The sequence below is a fragment of the Xiphophorus hellerii genome, chromosome 19 (assembly GCF_003331165.1).
Source record: "Xiphophorus hellerii strain 12219 chromosome 19, Xiphophorus_hellerii-4.1, whole genome shotgun sequence".
In the NCBI taxonomy this organism is placed as follows: domain Eukaryota; kingdom Metazoa; phylum Chordata; class Actinopteri; order Cyprinodontiformes; family Poeciliidae; genus Xiphophorus; species Xiphophorus hellerii.
Window position 1 is genome coordinate 7,792,874 of NC_045690.1, and position 25,975 is coordinate 7,818,848.

The window sequence follows — 25,975 nt, forward strand, 5'->3', positions numbered from 1 at the left end:
TTCATGAGAAATGGTAAGATATGGAAGAAGACTGATTGGGGCGTTGTCTGCAGTAAGGCAGGCATTTCTTCTGTCTGTTGGGATCAAGAAAGAGCTGAGGCAAAGAGCAAAGCCCTCACTTTAACAATCTGTATAGTTTCAAACCTCAATTACGGCAATTTGGTATGAATCATGGCAAAAAAAATCCCAAAAATAATATTCTGAAATGAAATTCAGACTCGTACTCAGCCTTAGACACAAAGTGAGGGGCTTGGAGTGGAGCTGTGGCTTCTCTGGACCAAAAGGAGTCAGCTAAGGTGGTTCCAACATGTGACCAGGTTTTTCCTTGATATGCTTTTCCCCTGGACATGTTTTTTAAGGCATCTCCCAAAGCTACGAGACCCAGAATGACTACAAATCTCCTCTGCTTTATAGGACAACCTGACAATGGCCTAAAGAGTGTGGCCCCAGTGACCCAATCACATGGGTGGGTTGAAGAGTGACATACTGTGACATTCACGCAAACATGGGCACATCTTTAAATTATTTTCTTTTCTTTTGGGTTTACAACCATTACCCATAGCATATGGCTTTTTCTCTTTTATGTGTTATACTCACAACACAGGTTTATCAACACATTGGTGATAAATTCCACCAGTGTCTTTGAAAAGGTCTATTTTGTCATCATAAACTGTTTTCCAACATTTGTCTGTATTCAATAGAATCCCAGGAACATTTTTCTGCATTAAATGTTAAACAGCTACTTTTATGTGATGGTGCTATATTGTAGTCTCTTTGTAACCCTTCTCCTCTGTAGTACTCAAATTATACGTGACATCCCTTTAAAAAAAAAGAAAGAAGTAGAAACAATGAAGTATACGGTGCGCTTCCTGATTTCTTTCTTCTCCGTGACACCTTGGTGTTTGTGTTTACCATCATTCCCACAGTAAGAACGGAGCTCGCTGTGAGCACATTTAAATGCTTCTGCAGCTCCATAGTTAATCCCTGTTGTGGATTGGCCCAGTTAGTAGTTTCCAGCTTCTGAAAATGAAAACTGAGGATGAGTTTGGAGGAGTGGGGGGTTGTTGGGTATATATCTCTCCATTTATAATGATAAACCCAGCCCATGTTTCTGCTGTGCTGATAGATGTTATCTATGTCAGCCTTTGTTTCCTTCTCTCTCCTCCTCTTCCTTCTTCCATTCTGTTCCCTCTGTTTCAGTCTCCTGTTCATTCCCCGTTCTTCCTCTTGTTCTCCTCCCTCTTCTTTCAATCTGGTGCCCAGATGCAGCGAAGGCAGCTGTGCTGCTCTTTAAAGTGTGCCCGCTTTACTGTTGGCATGAAAAAAATAAAAAAACAACCCCCACCCCCATAGGCATCCATCTTTCCTTCCTCTGAAATGAGATGAAAGACAGTGTGCTGTGCTTTTAGAAAGGAAAGGGTTAACCAGCGCCAAAGCTCCTCACTAATAACCACCAATTATCGAACAGTACAAGAAAAGAAAAATAAAAAATGACCCTCTCTCTGTCAGCCAAGCCTTGTTAGCCCAGAGGTAAATAGCTAGCTAGTTTCTCAACAAGAGTAGTCCAAATTAGGTCCCTACAGGTTTGTAATTCCACTGTTTGCTAGACATGATATAGAAACCTCCTGATCACGCTAACAAGCTAAACGTGCTGGGTGGCTGTTTGGCAGCTCATCTCCAGACTGTCAGCTGAGAGAATGACGGTATAGACAGCTAGCTGGGGATCTCATTTGAGCCGGTTAATCAGACGCCGCTGAGCTTTGCGCTTAGGTGGAGTCCCCCTGAGACAAAAGCCTGGGAGACGAGGGAAGTGCAACATCTGACTCTGCCAGGGAAGATGCACCCAAACATGGGGGCTGAGGGAGAAGCTGGCAATCTGTGGGAGTCGGGGCTGTAATTAGGTGCCCTGAGCCTGACACCCACAAGCTTCGAACGAGACTGCCTTCCTACCCTCTGCAAACAGTCGCCTGGACACCTACACAACTACACACACATGTACACTCACGAGTATTTACAGGTACATAATGTATGAAATGTTTGTTAATGAACACGCAACTGGACAGATTATTCTCAGGAGTGCTTACAAATAGTGAAAAAAAAACAACTAATCTTTCAAAACCCAAAGTGAGGAACATCTCATGATAATGAAATACTACAATGCTTCTCAACAAAGGAAAGTGTTCCTCCTTTGCTGTAATCTTGTCAGGTACAGTAAATGGAAGCCTTTTCTATGAGCCATTGATGTGATGGTGTGTCTTTTAAGCTTGAAAATGCATAAAGAAATCTTTACTTCTACAAAGAAGATGCTAACTAGCTAAGCTTTCTATGAAGTTTCCAATGTATGCTAATCATGAAGAGTGTGCTTCATTGTTGTACACTGAACAGTAATCCTGTAAAACAGTTTAAAATTTGTTTATTGTAAATGTGAAAACAAATAAAAATACATATTTTTTGGTATTATGATTACCCTACAATTATAATTTTAAAAGAAATAAGCAGAAAAATGACAAGAGCTAGTTCAATCTAAACTGAATTAAACTACAATGACTATGATTCTTTGAATTTAAGCACCATTTTTGATTAGTAAAACCTTTTTTTCTCTATTTGTCAAAAGAACTGTAATTTTTGGCTTCTTGAAATTTTTATTTAAATTTTTCCATTGTTTTATCACCTGAGCTGGAGTTACAGTGACATCTCTATGATGCAATGCCTTTTAGGCAAGGAACTGCATCGAATAAGCTCAGTGTACAAAGTAGATGTGTAACATAAACAATAAACCAGTTATTTTTTAACATGCTTTCACCACCAATTACAAAAATAGGTCAGACTTCTGTCCTCCCACATAGAGATTCAAAGGCATTTGATCTTACAAGAGTATTGATATGATACTGCTTCAATTTTTTTAATAAAAGAAAGCAAGTTTTGATCATTTTTAGATAAAATTGAGTATTTGAACATATTGTTCATTTTAGTTATTTGTAAGAAGATAAAGAATGGTGAACTATCACAAAATTGTGGACATATAACTGATCTGTGATAGATGACAAAAAAAGCTAAATGGAGCTAAAGAACTTTGCTAAAAATATTTTTAGCAGAGGAAGTATTCCCATTGAGTTATTTTCACTCCTCCACAAAAAAGGCCTGCTGTATTGGCTTTCATCGTCATCTTTAACTGATTACTATTCTGTTTTAAAAACTATATACAAGAACACCATTATAGTTTTTTTCCCCCCAAGTCTACCCATATTGAGTGGTAATAAATTATTCATATTAGCAGCAAAGGCGACGTCATGTTTGCTGTGTAAAAGAGCAAGTCATGCAAGATCGAGTTCTACGAATATTTTATAACAAAAGACGAAATGATTACAAAGTTGACATTTTCAACTGTCATTTGTGCCTTTTACGTGCAATTAGGACGGTTAACACAGCCAGCAAGTAAAACAACAGCTTCTATGTGTTTTCCATCCTGAATATGGATCCATACCATATTTCTGAATGTTGGCAAAAAAAATGTATCTAACATGCTCCATAACATATAGAGCTTAAAAACGCAACATAGCTATATATACCATCCTATATATTGTTCAGCCTTCCTGTCTCAGATTTTCTCAGCCTGAATGAACTTCATACATATCCCGACACATCATGTAAAACAGATTTCTTTTAAAAGCTTTTATTTTATTTTATTTTCACATTCCGACTACTGTAAAAACTCTACTGTAAAACATCTCACTGAACATATTAAAATTTTAGTCTTCTTCACTCAGCAACCGGGTCCACACTGAAAAGTGGTGTTGCTGATGAAGTCTTGTAGTACTTACGGTAAGTATAGAGCATTTTAGATCCCCTGCACCTCCCAAAAAAAATTTATTTTCTGATTATCTAGTTGTCAGTTTGGGTCAACTTAAGATCGGATAATCTGCGCCACCAACTGATTTTTCAGTGTATCTCTGATTTAATTTTCATTCCAAGCATTTGCTTTGTATGCTGCAAAAGCTTTCTTTGCATGGTAAAGCCTGACACTTCTTAAGGTTGTGATATAAGTAAGCATTCATAGCAGATTGAATGACTACCCCTTAAGAACGTCTCCCCGATTCTTCAAACTTGGACCAACTGGACTTTCATCTGGTGAAGGTAACATATTGACTGCCCTAACTACACAACCTCACCTTCAAAAAAGGTTCAACTACCTACTTGGATGAAAAATTTCTATTTCATAAGTACGGTTGTGTTAAGTATTTCTAAATAAGTGTTCATGTCGGTACACATACAGGAAGTTGCACTAAGGATGCAGCGGCCAAAACATAAGCTTACTTGCCAATAACCTTTCTGCTGTGGACAAAAATAGAAACCAAAAATTCATTCCCGTGAGTCACACAGAGAGAAAAAGACCTCGCTATCTCCACTGCAGAGCCTGTCTCCCCATCTCCCCTGGTCCATGAGAGCAGAACACACTGGAGCGCTGGCTTTTGACCACGGCAATTTTAATCAGTCTTTTTCACACTTCATTGGGAATTCATCGCCGCCTTCCCCCTTCAAACATTGTTTGGGAGAGTTATCAGCAGCAGGCAGCATATCCGGTAATTATACATGCAAGGTAACGCTGGGAGCTGGGCTGAATTTTTCAGCCAAGTGTATGTGCTGCTGAGAACACCGGAAGGTATGACTGCTTCATAATGCTGGGAGTGCAGTGGTCATGACAGAAGAACGCTCTCTGGCAGTCACATCACGAGACCACCTTTTTAGTGGATAAGATAGTAGGGAAAAATAAGTTAAATTCAACTTGATTTGCATTACACTAAGATGTTCCATTAGAATGCCAAAGGTGATATTCGTTAATGTAAATCCATTTGAATGAATTAAAGCAGATTGCTGTGATACAAAGACAAGCCCACAGCAGATGGAGAGTGTGAGTGTTTCAGCACATTACATATTTGAAAGTGTTGCAGAGGCATGGTGCAAACACTACTCGAGACTAGATTGCTAAAAATTTTGATGGTTCAATGTGATTGTTTACTGTGTGAGTAAGAGGCCAGCTGTTAATATGTTCAGAATACAGAGCCAGGAAAATACAAAAAAATAAAATAAAATAAAATAATGCACACAAACAGAACAACACATGCACCAAGTCCACCAGTCAGACACAAGTGGGTGCTCCAGGGGAACACAGCGGTGGAGGCACAACAGTGACTCATCCAAACGGTCACACACGCACGCACATCCTCCGTGGCAGTCAGACTGTCAGATAGCATCACCGCCGCGCCTTTGGAGTACTGTTGACAGGTGTGGCCCGCCAGTCACGCATGCACACACCAGCCAGCCACGTCCTCCAACCCCTCGCCTGACAGGAAGCCACATGTAATAATGCACCCCATTCTCAGACCCCGTGCATTCAACAGAGGCAAAAATGAAAGCCTGTATGTTTTGCCCAGGTGCATGGATGTTTATGTACACTACATGCATGAAATAATCTGAGGTGTGTCTATGGCATGTCAAGGCCAATCTGTGACGAGGATACAAATATGGAGCTTTGAATAGTGGACAGAAAGACATTGAGACAGCTCAGGCTATACAGTGAGATGAATACAAGAACACAGAGACTGAGTAATTCTCTCTTTACTTTGTGTGGGTTGTACAATATGGAGTTATATAGGTGTATTATGTATTTTTCTTATTAGAAAATGTCTTAAGAGTGGGGTAGAGCTATTGACACTGCACTCTATGGCTGTATAGAGAGGCTATATATGCAAAGCAAATTTTAAACCAAAGAACTGAGCTTCTGCAAGTGTGAAAACATACAATGCCTTTCAAAGTTACTAAGTCTCCTTGAACTTTTTCACACTTTGGCAAATTATAAATTTGAATATAAATGTTTTATTGGAATTTATGTCAAAACCTACTAAAATTTGCACATAATTGTGAAGATTAAAAAAAGAGAAAAGTCTAGCCTATACATTCAGCCCGTCCTCAGTAAATATGTCTCCTCCAGCTTTGCACATGTACACTACATTTTTGCCCATTCTTTTTTTGCTAAATAGTTCAGAATCAGATTAAATGGGAAGTATCTGTAAATATCAGTTTTCAAATTAAACCACAGATTCTACAATAGATTTCGGCCTGGACTTTGACTGAGCCATTCTAAGCCATTTCACTTATTCAGTTCAAGCTTTATGTATAGGACATGGAATCCTGATGCCAGTCAAAAAAAGTAAGTGAGCATGTATTAGATTTCCTCTTGGTTCAACAGACCTAAACCAAATGAACAGGTATCGAGCCCTAATATGAGACATCTGCCTAACTTGATGACTTGAGATAATTCAGCTGTAGTGCAGCAGGAACATGCCTGTAACACAAAGGACACAGACTTTTGAGGACTGGATAAGGTCAGCCCATGTAACTGTCTGCTAAGAGATGAACCTCTGTTCTGGTCTCAAGTATTTTGCATCATCCTAAGGCTTTTCGTCCTGGATTGCCCTGCAATTAGAGCCATACATCTTCATATCATCTCTGACTAACAGCATGATTCTTTCATAACTTTGTTTTACCGGTTTGGGTCTGACCTGACTATTCTTATTATCCAAGACCTTGCTGTGTCCACTACCTGACTTGAATCAAACTGCAAATGTAACCTCTTATGGCTTTCCATTGACAATTCTCAGTTTATTAATGGATTTTATTTAGTGGTATCAGAGTAAATACATATGCGAGCCACATTTTTTAGATTTTACATGTGAACTTTAAATGTGGCTGTAACCTCTCAACGTGTGAGAAAGTTCTAAAGGTATGAATGCTTTTACAATGCATCATACAGCAAAGCAGCACATCAAAGCAGGAGGCCAGTACCATAAACGGAGCTTGAAAGTCTGAATGAGCTTGCTACCTGTATCACTATTCATTGCTCACTCCTAATTAGAGGTCCATATGTTTGGAGGGAGACACAATAGCGTGTAAACACTCACAAAGGCGCATGCAACACATCCAAACACATGAACAGATGGACAAAACGCACACACACAGACATTCAAACACAGACAACAGCCACCCACACCCGTGCACATCCCTCAGAACACGCACACACGCCCGCACACACACAGACGTATACAGCCCACTCTTCTGCCTTTAAGCAGTCTCGTCCAGTTACTACAAAGCCCACCAGGAACTCTTTGCAGATCAAATAATCATGCCTTCCATCTGTTTCCATTTCTCTGCATTAGCTTAGCAAAAGGCACCCCATAGAACATGTTAAGAAGTGCTGCAGCCATTGGTAAAATAATGATTTCTTTCTCAGCCCACAGCTCCTCACAATCTCCGTCCAGAGCCGATCCAGCGACAAGGAGTAGATATGTTCAGTCCTTACAGCCTTCTACAATGTCATCTTGACGCAATATATTGTAGGGCTCAACACTTAAATGAGCTTTTAATAGCATATGAATAGTTATTTTGATGCTGTTATGAAATACACTTTAGGTTATGGAGCAAAGATACATCTCATAAATGTTTTCATGAATCCTTTTGGGACATCTTTGATTTAGCTTTGCTGCTTTTGCAGTGAGAAAAGGAATCACTTCCTATTCCTGTATCTTTTCTTCTTTGACTAAGCAAGGGTGTATAATCTACTAATTTGACATGTTCAATTACTAAGACGGCCTGAAAAGACATAATGCACAAACTGTGGGATAAAAATGAGTAAGTGAAAATGATAATTTCACCATCTTCCTCACACAGCGAGGTGGGAAGACGAGATTCAGCCTGCGAGAGTAAGTGCCATCTCGCCATTGAGCCGAGGCAGAGTGGCGGTGGTGATGTCGTTCAGAGGGTGAAGGGGGGGAGATGTTTGGTCTCTGTTATGCAAGATGGAAATGAGTTTGCCACGGTCTGCTGTAGCCAAGCTATTCTGGAGCGACTCACATCGGAAAACGCTGGGCCGAGCAGGAAAATTAGGTCACATACACGGGGCAGGGCAGAGCTGTCTTACAGGGAGGGGGGAGCGAGTTAGCGAGCAAAACGGCGGCAAGGGCTAAGACTAAAGAAGCAAAACGTGTTGCACTATTTATTCAGGGCAAGGGGCTGCTCAGATTTGAGTAAAACGAACAAGATGCTGGAGCTTAGAGATGAGAAACCAAAGAAGCGTTTTAACAGAGACCTGGCAATGACCTGAATACATAGCAGCAATGGAAGGGGGAAGCGAAGAGCTGGCTCTGAGTGCTTAGCTTCATATTTCTCCTGCATTTTGCAGCAGATCACACTATACTCTATGACTCTGTTGCCTGTGTAAAGAAAGTGATGCTGACACAGGGATCTGATTTATTATGCATGATACTGTGGGGCACAATTGGTGAGGAAGAATGAGAAGCGATGGCATCCTCCTTGTTAACAGTAAATATGCGGTCCATCCATCTCGTTAACCACTGAACTGAGATAAAGAAGGGAGGGAAAAAAACTTACACTGACATCCTTTCCTCCCTCCTCACTGTTATATTTGGACTAATCATACAATTGAACAGGGAAAATCCTGTTACAGGGAATTGGTTAGGAATGAAAAGGAAGATGCAATGCAGTTAGAACTAGAGCGAAAGAATTGACAAGGAGGGTACAAAGGGAGACAATGAGGCAAAGGAGGAGCTGCAGAGAGAATCTGTGAGCGTGCAGGGCCAGAAACAAGACAGACATGCTATGATAAAGGTAAGACAGTGGGAGCAGAGGACAAGCAGTCATGGGAGAGCATTCCCAGCTGTAACTAGAAGACCCAGAGGTGCACTGTCAGCACTTTCAGGAGACCACTTCTGAGGCGACCTGCAGGTGGAAGGTGGAAATGCCCTACTTTCAGGAGTGCCTACGAACAAACTCACACCTTCCAAGCATCCACAGGAGACTCGTGTACTTAGCTTACAAATGAACACACTACGATTATGGTACATGTTCCAAACCACCTTGTTTCTACACTAATTTTATCTCTAACAATCTTGGTGAGGTTACATGAGCGATTTGGAAAGTTAAAAGAGTGCTGTTTAATACCAAACTGTGGGTCACTACAATTTTGATTTGCTGAATTCTTTATTACAGTACAATTCTTAATGGGGTATGGTAACCAACAAATTCAGAACATTTTGGAAATGACCTACACTGATTAATCTTCTGCTGTTCCGGAAATCCTTTCCAGGTGGGCAGTGAAGCTGTTATTTTGGGAGGTAGGTCATTTCAGTATGATGAATGTGCCGATTCATCCTCACAGAGCACATAAGAAACTGAAGCTGGAGATTTTAATAATAAAACTACAGCAACAGTTGCACTGTTCATATATTAGAGATTTAGTACGATAAAACATGACTTATTACTGAAGAAGCTTTCATCATGGAGTGGAATTATTGCCGAAATTATCATGGTCCTGCAACTAACAGGGAAAGCTACAGAAGCACATCTTTTATATTAACAAGCACTGTTACAGCCTACTTTATTGATTGTTATTACTAAGAGCATGAAGCCTTGTGGGCTGATTACAGATGGTTTATTTTTTTTATTCACCTCAACAGTAACACAGACACAGAAAATTTTGGCATCTGTATTATTAGACTGTGACTCTTCCAATCCTCTGCCCAATCCTTTGTGACAAGTAGAGTGTGTGTAATTACCTAATAAGCTTGTATTATGGAGATTCAATGTTTATTCTAATGAAAATTTGGCATTTCTAAAATACATTTTCTTTGCTTAGAGGGCAATAAAAAGCTTCTTAACACATTACGGCCTCCTGTCAAAATGCCCAATATATATACTTTTTGAAATTAGTTAACTGGGCTAACCTTAAAATATTAAAGTTACCACTGACTGAAAAATGCAACACTGATTTACTCAAAACCCTGTAGGGTTACGGAAATATTTTTTAAGGCAGTTTCAGATAGAGTAGGCCTTTACTTAGCAGATAAAATATTGATAGTTTGACTTTTTGGGTCAATATCCCTTGGAAAAGACCAAGGGATATTGGTCTTATCCAATATCCCTTGGAAAAGACCAATCAGAAATGGCAGCTAATTTTCAAGCTTAAATTGACCAAAAATGTTTTTAAAAAGTAATTGACCTTAAGCTGCTCAACCTCCTTTGACTTACACCTGGATCATTTGTGTTTTAACACCTTCCAGATTGGTACTGGCATAGTTAGCATACAGAACAAGTTACACATAAAATCAGATCAAATTTTGTAGCATCAACAATGTAACACCAAGACCTCAATGTTTGTTCATTGGTTCCTGAAACATATGTGAAACACAAATGTGACTCTTCTGAGTATTCCTCTGTCTATTTAGAAAGATGTTGTCCTATATGTGGCCATCATTTCAGAAACTGTGTGCTCCAAGTCCTTCATAAAAAGTACTAATACTAGTCTTGGCTGGTGGGGTTTAGGCACCCAAAAGACTTTTTATAGTGGAGCGCCCTTATCCAAATGATTAAAAGGTGAAAGGTCAACTGCATGGCAGCTCTTCTTCATTTTAGGTATCATTTCTAAACACTCTATAGTTAAATTAGTTGAATTTTTATAACTTGCTGGTTCTAACCTCTAAATATTGTTTATACTTTTGGATTTCAGCTATTCTTTTTAATAGATGTATCTACTAAAATCATAAAAAATCTGTGCTTTGTGTATTTAAAAAGGATGTACTTAAAAGGGGTGCATTGTTTTTTAACCAAGATTTTATGTATTATTTTACAAAGTCTACTACACAAAGCTAATGTACAGAATGCAACCCAGATGCAATATTATCACTACTTATGTTAGCATTAACAACTACTGTAGATTGCAGATTTTTAAGAATTCTTTTCAAGACACTTTCACACATTTCTTCCCTAAAAAAATGAGAACAAATCTTATTGCGTTCTGAGCAAGATAGTCCTTTATTCCTTCCCATGGCTGCAGTCTAAAAGATGGAAGAGCTCATATCTTTGCATTACCGTAATAATCACAATATGACTACCTACTGAATAAAATTTAATTTCTAATTTGACTGGTTGCATGTTGCTGCCCACCTTTAGTCTGAGCTCTTTTCAGTGAAGAATCAAATCAATAAGGACAATTCTAACAGCACATAAACCTGTGAAATTATAAGGTTAGAGATCAGCACTTAGCTAGACTCAATGAGGCTAATAACCACAGAGCATGCCAGAAACCTAGGTGTCATAAAGGACTTAGATCTACATTTAAATAACCAATAACATTGATAAATCAACCCTTGATTGTCTTAGAAATATTTTCAGAATATTTTTAAGACAGGATAAAAAGACAACTGCATGTTTTTATTTTAAGTAGTTTAGATGTGATTGTAACTAGTCTTTACCAGCCTCTGTAATAAAATCAATCAGGCTGCTGCTGCTCATCAAAAATGCTGCTGCCAGAGTCCTGACCCACACCAAGGAAATTGATCATGTCACACCAGTGCACTTTCTGTGTTTTTAAGAAGGAAAGACTTTAAAAACCCTCTATAAGACATTGAATGGTATTGGGCAACAACAGATTTCAGAGCTATGTAGTTTTGACCATAAAGTCATTAGCAATCTCCTTAATGAGTTCAGCATGACAAGAAGAGAAAGTAGCATTTAATCTTCAACTCTGGAACAAACTTTCTGAAAATGTGCATTTTGCTGGAGCTTTTAATTAATTTATCCTTGGACTGAAAATATTAATGCAACTTTTCCATGAAGATAACTTAATTTTATCAGTTCATTTTGAAGCAGTCACTCTTTGTTTTCTTTTTATGCTTAAATTTTTTTAATGAAATGAATGTCATTATTGTCTTTAATGTACTTTATTTTTCTTTCGTTTATTCTCCTGTAAAGCACTTTAAATTACTTTGTATGAATGGGGCTATACAAATAAATTTGCTATGCCTAATTAATTTACTGTCGACTGCATCTCTGACAAATAGTTGACAACAAAGAACGTGCTTTTAGTAGGAGCCCATTTTATCCAAACTTACGGGCTTTTTACATTCAGAAAGGCCTCAAACAATGAAAATAAATCAAAAGTTAGCGCTTGACAAAATCCTGTTCACATTCGAGTTTGATTTTCTAAGCTGGTCAAAGCTCGGCATAAACACTAAGTGGTCAAATTGAATCTAAATCATTGTTGCCCAAACAAAAGCTGTATGTTCACGAAGCAAAGCTATTGATCTGGGCTGTGTTTCCCATGGGTCTCTGTGGAAGTCTGCCTGCGTGTCAATATTTATGCATTTATGTCTGTTTATGTTCCAACTGTTGCCAACGCTTGGTTCAACTTGAATATTTGCATGCATTTATGTGAAGTTGCCTGCGCTCCACGAGCCCATTTGTCAATATGTGTGTTTGCGTGCGCTCGTGCAATGCGCAGTCAGTCCTAAAGAGGGGCCGCGCTGCTGTCATGCGATGACACCTCTCATTTGCTGCTGTCCCGTGAAGCGGAGCTGAAGGCAGAGGTCAGGCCACCCTCACAGAGACACTGCAGCTCAGAGCGCATCATGTCTGCCTGCCTCGCGGAGCCGCGCGCGAGCACTAGCGCGCACGTATTCTTGCACATAACGATCACAAGACCCTCATTTGCATACACACGAGCACAGATGTGTGCTTGTTAGAGCTCCACAAATCATTTAGATTTTCAATTAACTGCGCTTCTTTGACCTTCAACACACACCCCAAAAACTTCACAATGATAACATACTATTTGATCATAAAAAAATATGTTTTTCTATCATCACTTTGAGCATGCTCAATGCAAGCATAACCTTGTATTAGTAACTCTCTGGAATCTTCTTTATAAATGAAATGCAATATACAGTGCCTCAATCGGTAATAAACCTCTGTCCCAACACAACCAGCCTTCTCCCCCTTCCCACTCCTGTAAGCCATCCATTTGTCTTGACCGGTGTCACATGTCGTCATCAATTCCCCATTAGACAGAATAATATTCACCCAATATTGCCAGCGTGTGACTGGGAGATTTCAGAGTGATCAAAACCGACAAATCGGATTTACGGTGCTCGCATAAATGAACAGACTGAGCCCTCCCTGATTGCCCTGTTGAATAATGGATGCCTGTTTGGTAATCATTTTCCAATATCGCAGCGCTTTTACACAAGCTCGGCCCGTCCTGTTCTTTTGGTTTTAGTTTCCTTTCTTTTGTTTCTCTACGGTGGATCTGTGTGCCTCTTTGACCTAATGAGTCTGGGGACGAGTTGAACTCTCAGTGATGACGCTCAGCTGATAGCGTCATTACTGAGGAGGCGGGTGTTGTTATCACTGAAACATCTCCTTTTATGATTCATGTTATCATTGTCTAGAGAAACAAAAGGTCAGATGGTTCTGATGCTACATCTGATTCAATCGCAAAACTTTTTCCAGACTTTTTGCTAAAAGTACAAATCCATTTGGACATACCGGAATCACATATTTAGAGAAAACCAAGTAAAACAAACTGAAGACACTTAGCAAGTATGCACGATAAACAAAAACAACACCACAGTAGGCTAACATTAATTTCCTTCTTATGTGTTGTTATGATATTTTAAAATAAATTATATAATTCTAAATGATCAGGTTAATGCCGACATCAAAAGTACAACAAAATAAACAAGACACTGATATTTGGTAGGCCTAATAATAAATTCATATCACAAGACACCTTGTCACTAAGTTATTTGATATTTTTGCCTTTTATTTCTTACATAGATGTTAATATAAAGGTAAGACAGTGAAAAGATGATGATTCAGGATCCCAATATAATAAATGCAGCAGTATTTCTAGTCAAAGTGAAATCTCTTTAAGCGTCATGTCAATTTGTTTATCAAAATAAATACAAGCCAGTGTTAGTAACTGGAGGCGAGTATTTTAAGCTGGATGTCTGTTATCTGTTTTTGAGACTTTTACATTAAAGAAAGATAGTTGCCTTACTGTACTGACCGATGAGTGTTAAACTGAACAGTTAAGCTTTGTGAACAACTAACGTTCTATTGTGGAAATGCATAAACATAACTTCTGCACAGATTCCAGATTCTTTAAAACACTGTTTATTATTCTTGACATCGTCTTGACTTTTTTTTTTTTTTGTCAACACACTTCATCAGCAACTGATTTTCCGGGTATGTTTGTGATTTAGAAAACTGAAGTCTGACTTCAGCATATAATCGGCCACAGCAAGCATAAAAAAAATACTGGCTTTTCTAGTGTTGCCCCAATCAGTGAGTAAGTGATTGAAACCAGACTATTTTCCCTTGGTTGGTAATTTGAGAGAAGAAATGTTGAAAATTCTGTTTTTCAATGTACTATGTGGGTCTTTATTTGAAACTACCATTGCTATAAAAAAAATAATTATTATATTTCAATTGTTCCTTGATTGGATATACATTTAAGATTCAATATTGAGTATTCAAAGAACATTTTAAACATTTCTATGTATTAGTTTGGAATATGTCAAATCGCAATCATAACCATATTAGTGAGCACAACATCACAATAGCAAACAATAACTCCAATCTAATATTTGGGAATGTATTATTTTTTTAAGTCGCGCATTCACATTTTGCACATTAGTAATACATTTACCAAATGGATGAATTCTAACTACCCATATTTCCCACGTCAGATTTATATTTTTTGTGTCTAAGAAATTGTATAAGAAAGCTAAAAACTTCCCCAAAAATGTAAGTTAATCGTAATCGATTTCACAATTTTTAACGAAAGTGAGGAAATTGAATTTCACTGATATCAGTATAGAAAGTGATAAATTAGCTCAGTTTTATACTTCTTGTAAAATCTGATTAAAATGGTACAACTCTGCCCCCTGCTGACCATATAACTCAGGTGTGCCTTCAGTGAACATTAGTAAGTGTACAGTCTCTTGTTTCAGACGAAACAAGGTCAACATTTTTCGCAGATGTTTTTCTTTTTTTTTCTTCCTAATATTTGCAGATGGCTAGCATTGTTCCGTTTCATTTTCTATCATTTATGATTATGCAACCTTGAGGTTATATTAAATGTTGTGCTAAACCTTAATGTAATCCTATGACACCAAAGCAATCAGACTCGTGTTCCCTGCTCTGATGATATCATAGCACCGTTCTGCTCAGCTTCTCCTGAGCTCGTAATTTTCTTCAAGGCACAGTTGTGCTGCTAATGGGAAGAGGCCAAAGCAGGTTATGAAAATCTTTATTTACAGCTAGCTGACAGGCTGTGTGAAGTAGGTCACAGCATCTCCTGAAATGGAACGAACCTTGCTCACACCGTTTAATACTTTTCTTCTGGCAGCTCGCAGCTTCACAAAGGCTCCAAAGGGAAAGACACAAACGCTTTTCAGTCCAACTCAGCAAGGGCATCTTGTGTCAACTTGTAATATATATAAAAAAAACATGTTCATCTGCAGAAAACACAGGGTTTTTTTCAAAGATAATAAAAACACGAGAAATTTGTGAATTTTTCTGTTGCTCTAAATACTTAGTATTCAACTGGTTGGGTTTCCGCAGCAGGTGAACAACGTATCCCCTGAATGTTATCAAACCATAAAAAGGAGCTGAGCTGCACAGCCTGGTATTAATCAGGATGCTGCCATACATCAAATGATCTCCATGGCCTGCAGATAAGGCAGGTTAATATAAAGCTACTGGAGCCTCGTCGGGGCACTTTATGCTCATCATCACACAGTCAGACATCTGCAACTTATACAACATGTCAGACGCTCCTGGAAAGGTGTGTAGCCAGCGAAGTCCCCCTGTGGTGATGGATGCCTGTGGGAGGCTGTTATGCCACAAGGTGAAAATGTCCATTAATCAGCTCCACTTCCTTCACTGCCTTGGCTTTCCCATTACCAGCACACTCCAAGCACCCTGATTGGTTTTTAATTGGCCTGCCCGCCAGGAGATAGATCACGTTTTCCCCGAGGAAAAGAACAAAAACGAGTGTGTTTGTGTGTATGTGTGAGAGACGGGGGCACCTGTGATTTTTCTGGAGGAATACCCTCATAGAAAGAACAGTCAATCCATTACTTATTGTATACAAATAAAAGCTTAAATCAAGGCATTGGCTGGTAACTGGTATAAAGGTATGTCAATGTTGTTAACTACAACAGTTACACGGCTGTTGTAGTTCTACAACTACAATCTTAAAATTGTTGGAACTTCTTTTGATAAAATGTCAAAGAAAATCCTGAGGTAAACAGAGGCTTTTTTTCTTTCGTTATTCACAGTTTAAAGAGTTAGGCAGTGTTTCCCCTCCGTGACACGTCACTGTGCATTGCTAGCTTAAAGAAGGCTCCAGAGGGTTTTCTGCACTTACAAGAACAACAAATTCAGTTGCTTGGAAACTTTTCGTAAAAGTGTCATGATGTGGGAATCATTTTCATTAGGTTAACTATGTTTTAAAACACAGTAGCATCTTTGTTAAGCAGAAGAGTGCAAGACTGGCTATGCAAATAAATAACCCATCTATTTGCTTATGTTTGAGAATATTTTTGATAATGAAAAACACAAAGTAATGCTGTGGGAACTGAAAGAAAAGTAGTGGAAGTAGCTTCTTTTAAGCATCCAGCTGCAGGCTAGGTGCCGGAGCAGGTGGCCTTACTAATTAGCTAACTAATATGGGCTTTGTCTTCAAAAGGGTATGCTATTCTGTACAATAAGCACTTAAACATCAATGAATTTTTAAAAAAAGTGTTTCATTTATATTTTTGGACAGGTCTGGGTTCAAATCAAATTAACAGTCTTTCAAATATTGCTCTAATGGCAAAAATCTAAAGTTATTTTATCAGCACATGTAGAATAATGGTTGGTTAATTTTAAAATGTTTATTTTTTTTTAAATCTTGAAACTGGTGTTTTTTTTCAATATCATCATTAACAGGAATCTCATATTGGCCCACACCTAAGTTAATTCATTATTATTTATCATTAAAATGGAAGGAAAGACTCTGTTTCAAAATGACCTAATTATTGTTTTTTCAACTAGTTCAATCCAAATCAAGAGCTTGGATCAGAATAAGGAATATACCATAATTAATAATGTGTATACTGGCAGGCGCAGCAGGAGTGTATGTGTGAAGGACGCGGGAGCAGCTACATCTTACACTGAGTAGATGTCAGTATTGACAATATGTCTGCTCAAATAGATCATTCTTCTCTGCACCCTAGCGTGACCATGTCACTGAGACTGATTGGAAGACCACATTGATTCCCTTCAGTATCTCCACATGCACATTTACAAAGTCGGTGTAACGACAAGCAGGTCCTACTGGCCTTCGCAAAATTACTCATAAAAACAAAAATGAGTATTTAAACCTCTACAAATATTCTTTATTTTAAAGGAAAAATAACTACAGAGGGGTAAAGTAGAATATAAGCCATCCCACAGCAAGGAGCCAGGATCATCAGCTCTGCACTAGAGCGATTCAGTGGTGTGGAGCTGAAAGAAGCACAGTCTGGAACTGCATCTAGTACACCAGCAAGTCTTGCTCTAAGGGACTAGGAAGTTTTCCACTGCATCTAAGGTTTATTTCAGACTAAATAACATTTTGTTTGTCTTTTACAGAAATTATTTTGTAAAGCTAATAAACTGTATATGTAAATAAGTCTCTTCAATTTTAAATACGTCAGCTATTAGATGTTACATCACAATGATCATTAAAAAGAAAGTGTATGGGGATTAGAGATCCACCAATCTGACTTTTCCTGACCTATACTGATTTCAGGTTTTCTTGTCTGAAGCCCTTTTCCGGCTTTAAATAAACTAAAAAAAAGTTAACTAAAGTACATGTTGTTGGTTGATGCTCCCACCAGAAACGGGAGGAGTTTGTAGTTTTGGTGCATTCAACAAACATGGAAAAAAAAAAAGATTTTTCAGAAGTAGACCTGATGTCCATTCGGGAGGGAAAAGTGGCCAAATCTGATAATCAATTCTCTGGCAGATTGATTGGCGCATCACTAATGAGGATCACACTCATCTTAAATGATGGTCTTCTTCCAACCAAACCGATGCTAATCAAACAAAAAAGAAAAAAATGTCCCAGTGGCTTCCCCTTCATTTACTTTTGGTGTAATTTACAGTTTAAAGAAATGGAAAATGTACTTTTCTTATAATAATATCATTCATAAACACTGATTGCATGCAGCAGTGGTTCAGAATATTCAGGAAATTTATGTTGTTGAAGAACAGTCTTTCATGCTTTATTTTATCATGTATTTACAGTCACATTAAGTTGAAGTGCTCAGGCATGCCAGACAAGTAGACTTATAATGTTTCTCACCATCTGACCCATCCTTGTCAGTTGCATAAAGGGGATCCCCAGGAGGCTTTTTACTGCTAAAGGACTCTGCACTTTTCCTCACAGTAAGAGTGAACAGTGCATCTTATAACCCAATGGTTCAATCTTGCACCGAGTTTCCTCCTGGCTCCAGCTCTAACCAGACCGTTATGATTAACAGGGGCTGGGTCCGTTTGCTGTTATTCCACAGCAAGGGAGAGAAAGAGAGATGAGCAGAAATGGCAGGGAGGGAGTTCCTGCGACGTTGGACCTGGTAAGACCCAGGTAGCGTGCTTTCCCACTATAATTTAATCACATTCAGCTGTCTGCCTGTCCTTGGCTCAGCTCAGCATAGCACATCAGGCACTGCGGTGGCACAAACACGAGCATTCCCAATAACAAGCAAGACATCGCCTTCCTCTCGCATCTTTAAGAAGATCCCGGAGAACACGGCTTCACATCCCGCTGACCAGCTCATGTCAGTCTCTATACACACATGGAGGGAAACTGAACTAAATACACCAACAATCATTGTTACAGTCTGATGAAACAGTGATGAAAACATTACCTCAACACGTAAAGCGTCTTCCCTGCAATTTAATGGACACTCCGGGTAAAATATTACTGAAAACCATGACGAAAGGATAAAATTCTTTGTGTATCGCCAGAAGTCTCCAACTTCTTGATTATGCTGTTTGTTGACATGAAGAGCACTTAGTTGGGCGCACTTTGCGCTCAAGCATTGTTATGTGTCCTGATAGAAAAGAGGCAAGTTGTATTGCATCTCTGTAAATACCACCCACGGGAGCACACACAACATCAGCACTGTACTTTCCTTAAGACTAACTCCCAAAACAAGCACAAAACAGAGACAAAATGGACTTGTGCATGAGCTATGCCAGCCATGTAACTCAAATACAGAACCTACCGTTATTTGGAGCCAAATAGTTTCATCTAAACTTTTTTTTTTTTTTACAGTTTCCTCCTTGTCCAACTTTTTAGTTTATCTCCATTACTTCAGATGCATAGGCTTGCACTAAAAGTGACTGAAAACTTAAGGAATTTGCACAATTTTAAACAATCAAATGTTCTAAAACAGAAACATTTGTATGTTGGTATTTTATTAGTTCTTAGCAGAATTTTAAGAGCTTGATGACAAGAAAAGCTCATTCTAAGTTTGGATTGCGAGAATTACCCGCACCAGAAGAAGAAAAACTTCTAGAACTTCTCTTTAAATTCGCACTAGTATCATCAGAATTTGACTGCCATAGATTGAAGAAGACATTTTCTGTTTTTAGAGCACAAATCACTGTCAGGAGCTGACTGTTCCCGTGAACTACAAGAAACCACATACAACAATCCCAGTCTAACAGACAGCACATGGAAGGACAAAGTGTGGCAAGCGGAGTCCAGTATCAGCCAACAACAATGGAAAAGACGCAAAATGCCATGAGCAAAGCAGAAGGTACCTACCAACTGCAGTCGTGTCTTTAAACTTTTCCTCCTCCTCTGCTATTATTTCCCTTTATTTCACTCCCAATGAATTCCCTTACTGAGCTCACTGCAAAGTTCTGCTCTCCTCTTGCATGCAAATCATTTTTCACGACTTGAGAGATGACTGTGGGAAGGAGAGAGAGCAAGAGAGAGAGAGAGAGAGAGAAGAAGAGAGTGTGAGCGGAGGCAGAAAGGATGACAGAGGGGCGGAGGAGTGGAGATAATGGTTGGGAGGCAGACGACCAATGGGCCTGGAGCCTAATGGGGAGGAAAAGGGAAAAAAAAAAAAAAAAAAAAAAACAGGAATCAGGACACACCAATGAGGCGCAGCCTGGAGAGGGAGCACAGTCCGGAGGAGAGGAGACTGAGAGAAAGAGGGAGCTCGCATGGAGAGATAGAGATGGAGGGAGGGAGAGAGAGAAGAACCATGCATAGAGGATGAGCACGGCAGGAGGAAAGAGGCAAGAATCCCAGGCGAGATGGAGAGGCTGCAGATCAGAAAGAACAAAAAGAAAAAGACAGAGAGAGGAAGGAAGGAGCTGACTTACCCGGGTACAGCCAGTGGCATCCTTCACACACTGCCTTCCAGACTCCACACACACATTCACCCACCCGGTGATAGAGGCGCACGCCGTGCTGCCGCTGAGACCAACCAATAGCAAAAACAACAAAGGAGAGGACTGCCAGAGCCGACTGGTATACCCTAAAGCAATTGTTCCTGTGCGCGTGTGTATGTGTGTGTGTCAGGGGGAGAAACTGGGGGGGTGTACGAGCATGTGTTTGTGCAGAGAGAGAGAGACAGCTGAAGGAAGCTGTATCGCTCCGTTCTTGGTCCTATACAAGCTGAACTGCTTCCCTCCTCTCTATCTAATGTGTATCTGGCTCTTCTCTGTATACTCGGCATGTATGTATCCTCCAACACCCTCCCGCCCCTGCGCTCCCTCTGCCTGCTAATGCACCCTCCCTTCCCCTTCTTATACATTTATTCAGGGCTGCAGACTGTCTGCTCTCAGAGTCAGATCTTCCCACGGGGAAGAGATGGAGGGGAGGAAGGGTAGAGAGTGAGGGAGAACAGAGGAGGGCTGGAGCCATGTGGAACATCTTCGGTGCATTCATTTTAAATGCACACATTTGTGTGAGAAATCAGGTTCAGTTCGGCTAAAGTGCATAATGTTAAGACCAGAGTGAAGAATCCTCTGGAAGCAGCCCAGAAAAAGAGAAAGTGTAAGGACTTGCAGGGAAGACAACTTCCAAAAGGAAAAAAACGTATCTAGTGTAGACAAGGCACAAATCACACAGAAAGATGCCGGAGCAATGATCTGAGGCAGAGTTGGCTATAGGCACAGGCAGTAAAATGCTATCAAAAGTGTTCCTTGCACCTTTTTATATTTTCTCATGTAACGAACACAAACACATAAATTACAACTATAACTTTTGATGGAACAACAGAAAATCCTTGTGATATGTGAAAGTAAAAGTACTGTATATATGATTTTAAGTTTTTAAAACAATTTAAAGTGTGATGTGCATATATTCAGTCCCCTGCTTATAGAGTTTGCACAACCACTTTTCATGACAATTAACAGTGTAAAACCTTTATGTTTTCATTTTTGCTCAATCTTCTATTCAAAATAGCTGACACTTAGTCAGATTTAATGGATAGCTTCTCTTTACATGAATTTTCAAGGGTTTTTTTTGCCCTGTATTTAGCTCCATCCATCTTCCTTTCAGCTGTCCTGCTTGTTGTCCTGCTGAAGGAAGTCGTCCTCACAATATGATCCTGCAATTAGCAGTTTCTCAGTGGGCATGGTGTGTCAAGGGTGCTGATTTTCCATGTCACATATCATTTTGCATGCAGGCCCACAATTTTAATGTTTGTTGTTCCACATGTTTGCTGTGCCCCTTACATAAAGTGTGGCAATTCCTAACATTTAACAATCTTATTTAAATTAATTGTCCATATAGGATATATCTGAGGAGTACAACTAATAATTGTCCTGTGAACAAATTCTTCCATGTGAGCTGTGAATCTGTGCAGCTACAATAGTTTTACCGTGGAGCTGCTTCTTTTTAAGTTACACTTGTCTGGCCTTCCAGCTTAGGTGATAGCAACAAATAACACATATAATATTTTACCATACAAATTTTTACATGTGGTAAAAAGGTAACTATGCACATCATTTTGCTACCTTTAGGATGAAACATGGTGTTGGGAGTATCATGCTGTGGAGAGGCTCTTCTTCAGAATAGATGGGAGGCAGGCCAGACTTAATGGGAAAATGAAATACAGGACAATCGTTAAAAAAATGCTCTTGGAGAATAAAAAAAAACTGAGAACAGAATGGAAATTCACCAAATTGTCAACCAGTCGCCATTTTCGTGAACATCAAACATTAAAAATATTTGGCAAGCTGTTTTATTTCTTTTAAAAGCAACTGATGACAATGAAAAGCAGGCATTGGGGTAAGTAAATGACGGGGGAAGCACAAAAACATTAACTAACCCAGGTACCATGTGAGAATAAAACTACCAACTAACCAACCCTATAAAACCCACTGACTGTGACATATTTGGCTTCATTCAGGCTGCTGAGAGAGATACAAGATGTAAACCTAAAGAAAGTCTCCAGTTGATTGCTGGCTTGCTGTTAATTAACGCCCTCCCTCACCAGCTTCTTAACTTCGAGGCTGGCTGAGCACCAGAATTGAAGAGTAGAGAAGATGAATGAGTATTGAAACAGGCTATCTGCAGCCATGTGTACAGCGATGAGCCCCGCTCACAAAGCAGGGGACGCTGTTTACAATATAATCATGCTCAAACCATAAAGAGAGTGACATTCATGTGCACTCTCATGTGAACGAAAATGGGAATAACGATGCAATAATTTCCATATTTACTCCGATTTGCAAACACAGGGAATGCTAATTTGATCCCTGAGACATCGTCATAATTAGATTATAAATTAGGTTCATTTCTTACCGGACAAGAGGTGCTAATTCATTCATTTTCTCGTAGTGAGATGGGTACTACTGAAAATGCAAAAGCCCTCCAGGCAGAGGTGCATATTTGGGACTCCTCACTCGGTTCAGATAAGTAATAACATTTTCAAATGAAGCCACATAAATATTCAGATTTGAATCCAAAAACATGGGCATATGCTCCTCATACCGATAATATGAAGCATATTGTTTTGATGTTCATCATAACAGTAAACAAATCAAATGCCACCCAGCAATGTTTTACAGAACCAACAAGCTCTGCTCTCTCCAGGAACACTGCCAGGCAGCTGAAGAAGGCATGATAAGTACTCCTGTGGGTTGGGACACAGGCACCCTCAGGGCATTCAATATTACCAAATTCAAATTTTTATTTGGCTATGTTAATGCCAATCAAACACAATTAATTTGCCCTACTATCTTAAATAAACAATTGGGAGGAATGGGCACAACCCAACAAACAGGGAATACTATGGTTAATCTGTATACATTTAGAGATACCAGCTGGAAATAAGAATCTATTCAGAACCAGAGGTATGAATAATACAGCAGGGAAGTGCTAACTGTTAGAAATATAAAGGTAGCTTTTCATTTTCAGGTGCAAAAGTAATTATAGAGTGAACAAAAGCTGCAGCATGTACCTTTTACAAAAATATGTTGTTTACATGTTTGTTAAAACTGTCACCATGTGGTAATTGTATGGGACAGGTGATCTTTAAAAAAAAAAAAAAAAATGTGTTCATGATAGAGAAGTTCCAGGAGAACTATTTATCCACTGTCATTGGTGGCCATGCTAACTAGCCTTAGCAATCATGGTAGGCTCCGTTGATGAAACAGCGCAGCGTAGCAGAAATCTGTCACTCACGAGTCTGGTCCCAATGGGCTCTTTGCACGTACATTCGCAAGAGCGAAAAGCGGCTTTCTTGCTTCCGCTTTGAGTTACCTGACAGCTAAAAAAGAAAGTCGTACTTCAGAAGCAAATAAAGCAATATCATGAACATTGTTGTCTTCCAAATATAATGGGCTTTTAAGTTTTCATGAATTTCCAAACTATCTTGAATTAAGAAGACGGTGGCTTGTAAATATTCGTTGTGACAAGTAAAAGCTAACGCCACCTCACAGCTAAGTTTCCAGCCTTCACTTCACTCCGGATCAGTTTCTTCAGCCTAAAACTACCGGTGAGAGAAAGATGGTAAATAAAGGAGTCGTCCCTGTTATTTCCATGGAACCACTTATGTATTGAACCTGAAAGAGCAAATGGATGGGAACGAGTGAGCAGACCAGATCCAGACAGCCAAGCATGCTTGTTGTACACACTGCTGTAAACACCATCATATTTGAGCTCTTCACAAGAAGCATGCAAAAGTAATAAAACTAAATAACACGGAGACCTTAAGGAACACAGCCATATTTTTCTAAAAGCAACAACTTTGAACCTGAGAACTGTCAGCTGAACTCAAACTCTGACACCAGAGCTGCTCTACTGTTAAGCTATGGGGCTTGTTGTGCTTCCTCATGCTTCGGAAGCAAGAAGCCCGGACCGTAATCTCCCCAGTTACTTGATCTCTAACGACAATAAACACACATAATATACTTGAAAATAAACACAAAATAAGGTAAAAACATTGTCCGTTAGAAGTGATTAAAATTTAGATACTTAAATAGCACATTTTTATAAGAAATTCTCTGAGAATATTGCCTACTAGCATAAGCTAAAGTTAATGTTGGTCACAAAGTTTAATGAAAGTAATAATCACCTTCAAATATATAACGAGGCGCACATCTTAAAACCGTTCTCCAGCTTACTTGTTGGGGCTTTGGATCGAGGTACATCATTAACATTACCTTGGGCAAGCCCTGCAAGCACCTAGTGTAAAATGCCATTTTCTATAGACCGGAAGCGACCGAGCCCTTATCCCCGAACACGGAAGCTGACATGCAAAGGGGGTCCCCTTGTTCTTCTTCTTCTTTCTGATTTAGCCGGTGTCATCTAACGTTAGGATGTATCATCGCCATCTGCTGGAGTGTGAACCAGAGTATCTCCCTTTTTGAACCTAAAAAAAATACATATTCTGATATTCTGTGTGTATATATATATTTGTTATTGCAAGCTTGTAACCAGCACACTCAAACCCTTGTTCACTTCAACTGAGTACACACTTCATAGAGGGTCATAGAGTGTAGTGTAAGTATTAGGACCAGGTTTATGTGTGACAGCAGGACCATAGGGGAAGCCAGAGGAGCTTGACTCTTTTTTAAAGATTATCTGGCTTATAGTTTGCTGTCACAACATTGTGATCATATTAACAAATATGTAAAAAAAAAAAAAAAAAACAAGCATATTTTTTTAATAAAAGTTACTGCATTCGTGACTTTTAAAAATCCTATGTTGGTATTGTGGAACTTTGTGAATGTATTAACCTTTTCTGTACTTTATAGTAGTTATTTGGAGACTTTGGGAGGATTGATAAGATAACTTTGTATTTTCCACCAATGGAAATCCATTTTGGTCAAGCAGATTTGCAAATAGGTGAGAGCTGAAATCCATCCTGCAAATACAACAGGCAGAATAAATGGCTACTAGAAAAATCTGAATGTTAAGGAAATTTTTTCAACCAACATAATTGTTTGGAAAAAATCAAATTAAATACCCTTATGATTTAGGTTGGAATGAAAGTTATTTTGGTATGTTTTGGTATATGGTAGGTCACATTAAAACTAATAACTTTTTACAATTCATCAAAAATTGTTTGAACAATCTATGCTTTAAATATGGTTGTAAGCTAAATTGTATATCTAAAATCATTCAAATTCAACTGAGAGCAAAGGCCAAAAGGGAGGAACTGAAGCAAGCGTCAAAGCTGCAATGAGAATGGGAGGAGCAGCGCTTGTTGTTGAGTTTAGAGGTGTTGATGTTGCAGAGTGGAAGCAAGCGAGCACTAGGGAGCTAAAAGAGTGGGGGAGGAAGACGCCTGTTGTGTGTTGAGACTTGAGATGATAGCATGGAGAAGGTGAGGGCCTGTTGTTCAGTGGGACTGAGGGAGGAGAGCAGGTGGGCCGAGGGGGAGGAGAGGGAGAGACGTGTGTAAGGGGGAGAAGAAGTAGTATTGCTGGTGTATTGGGAGTAAGAAAATGAAGGAACAACAAGCTTCAGCCTACTTATGTACAGTGTACTCGTGTGTTATTGAGAGAGAGAGTGAGAGACAGAGAGAGAGAGAGAGAGGGAGAGAGAAAGAAAGAG

General features: G+C 39.2%; 1 protein-coding gene across 7 annotated transcripts in view; it reads right to left on the reverse strand.

Annotated features, from left to right (window-relative positions):
- myt1lb (myelin transcription factor 1-like, b) overlaps positions 1 to 20,657 on the reverse strand; it is a 122,144-nt gene extending 101,487 nt beyond the window's left edge. For 2 of the 7 annotated variants that reach the window (XM_032547134.1, XM_032547129.1), the window contains exon 1: positions 19,718 to 20,248. The gene's annotated coding sequence lies outside the window, so the exon portion shown is untranslated. Of the gene's footprint in view, positions 1 to 18,247; positions 18,716 to 19,717; positions 20,250 to 20,286 lie in introns of those variants that run through there. The other 5 variants (XM_032547133.1, XM_032547135.1, XM_032547130.1 and 2 more) reach the window with 4 other exon arrangements.
- Between the last annotated feature and the right edge of the window lie 5,318 nt (positions 20,658 to 25,975).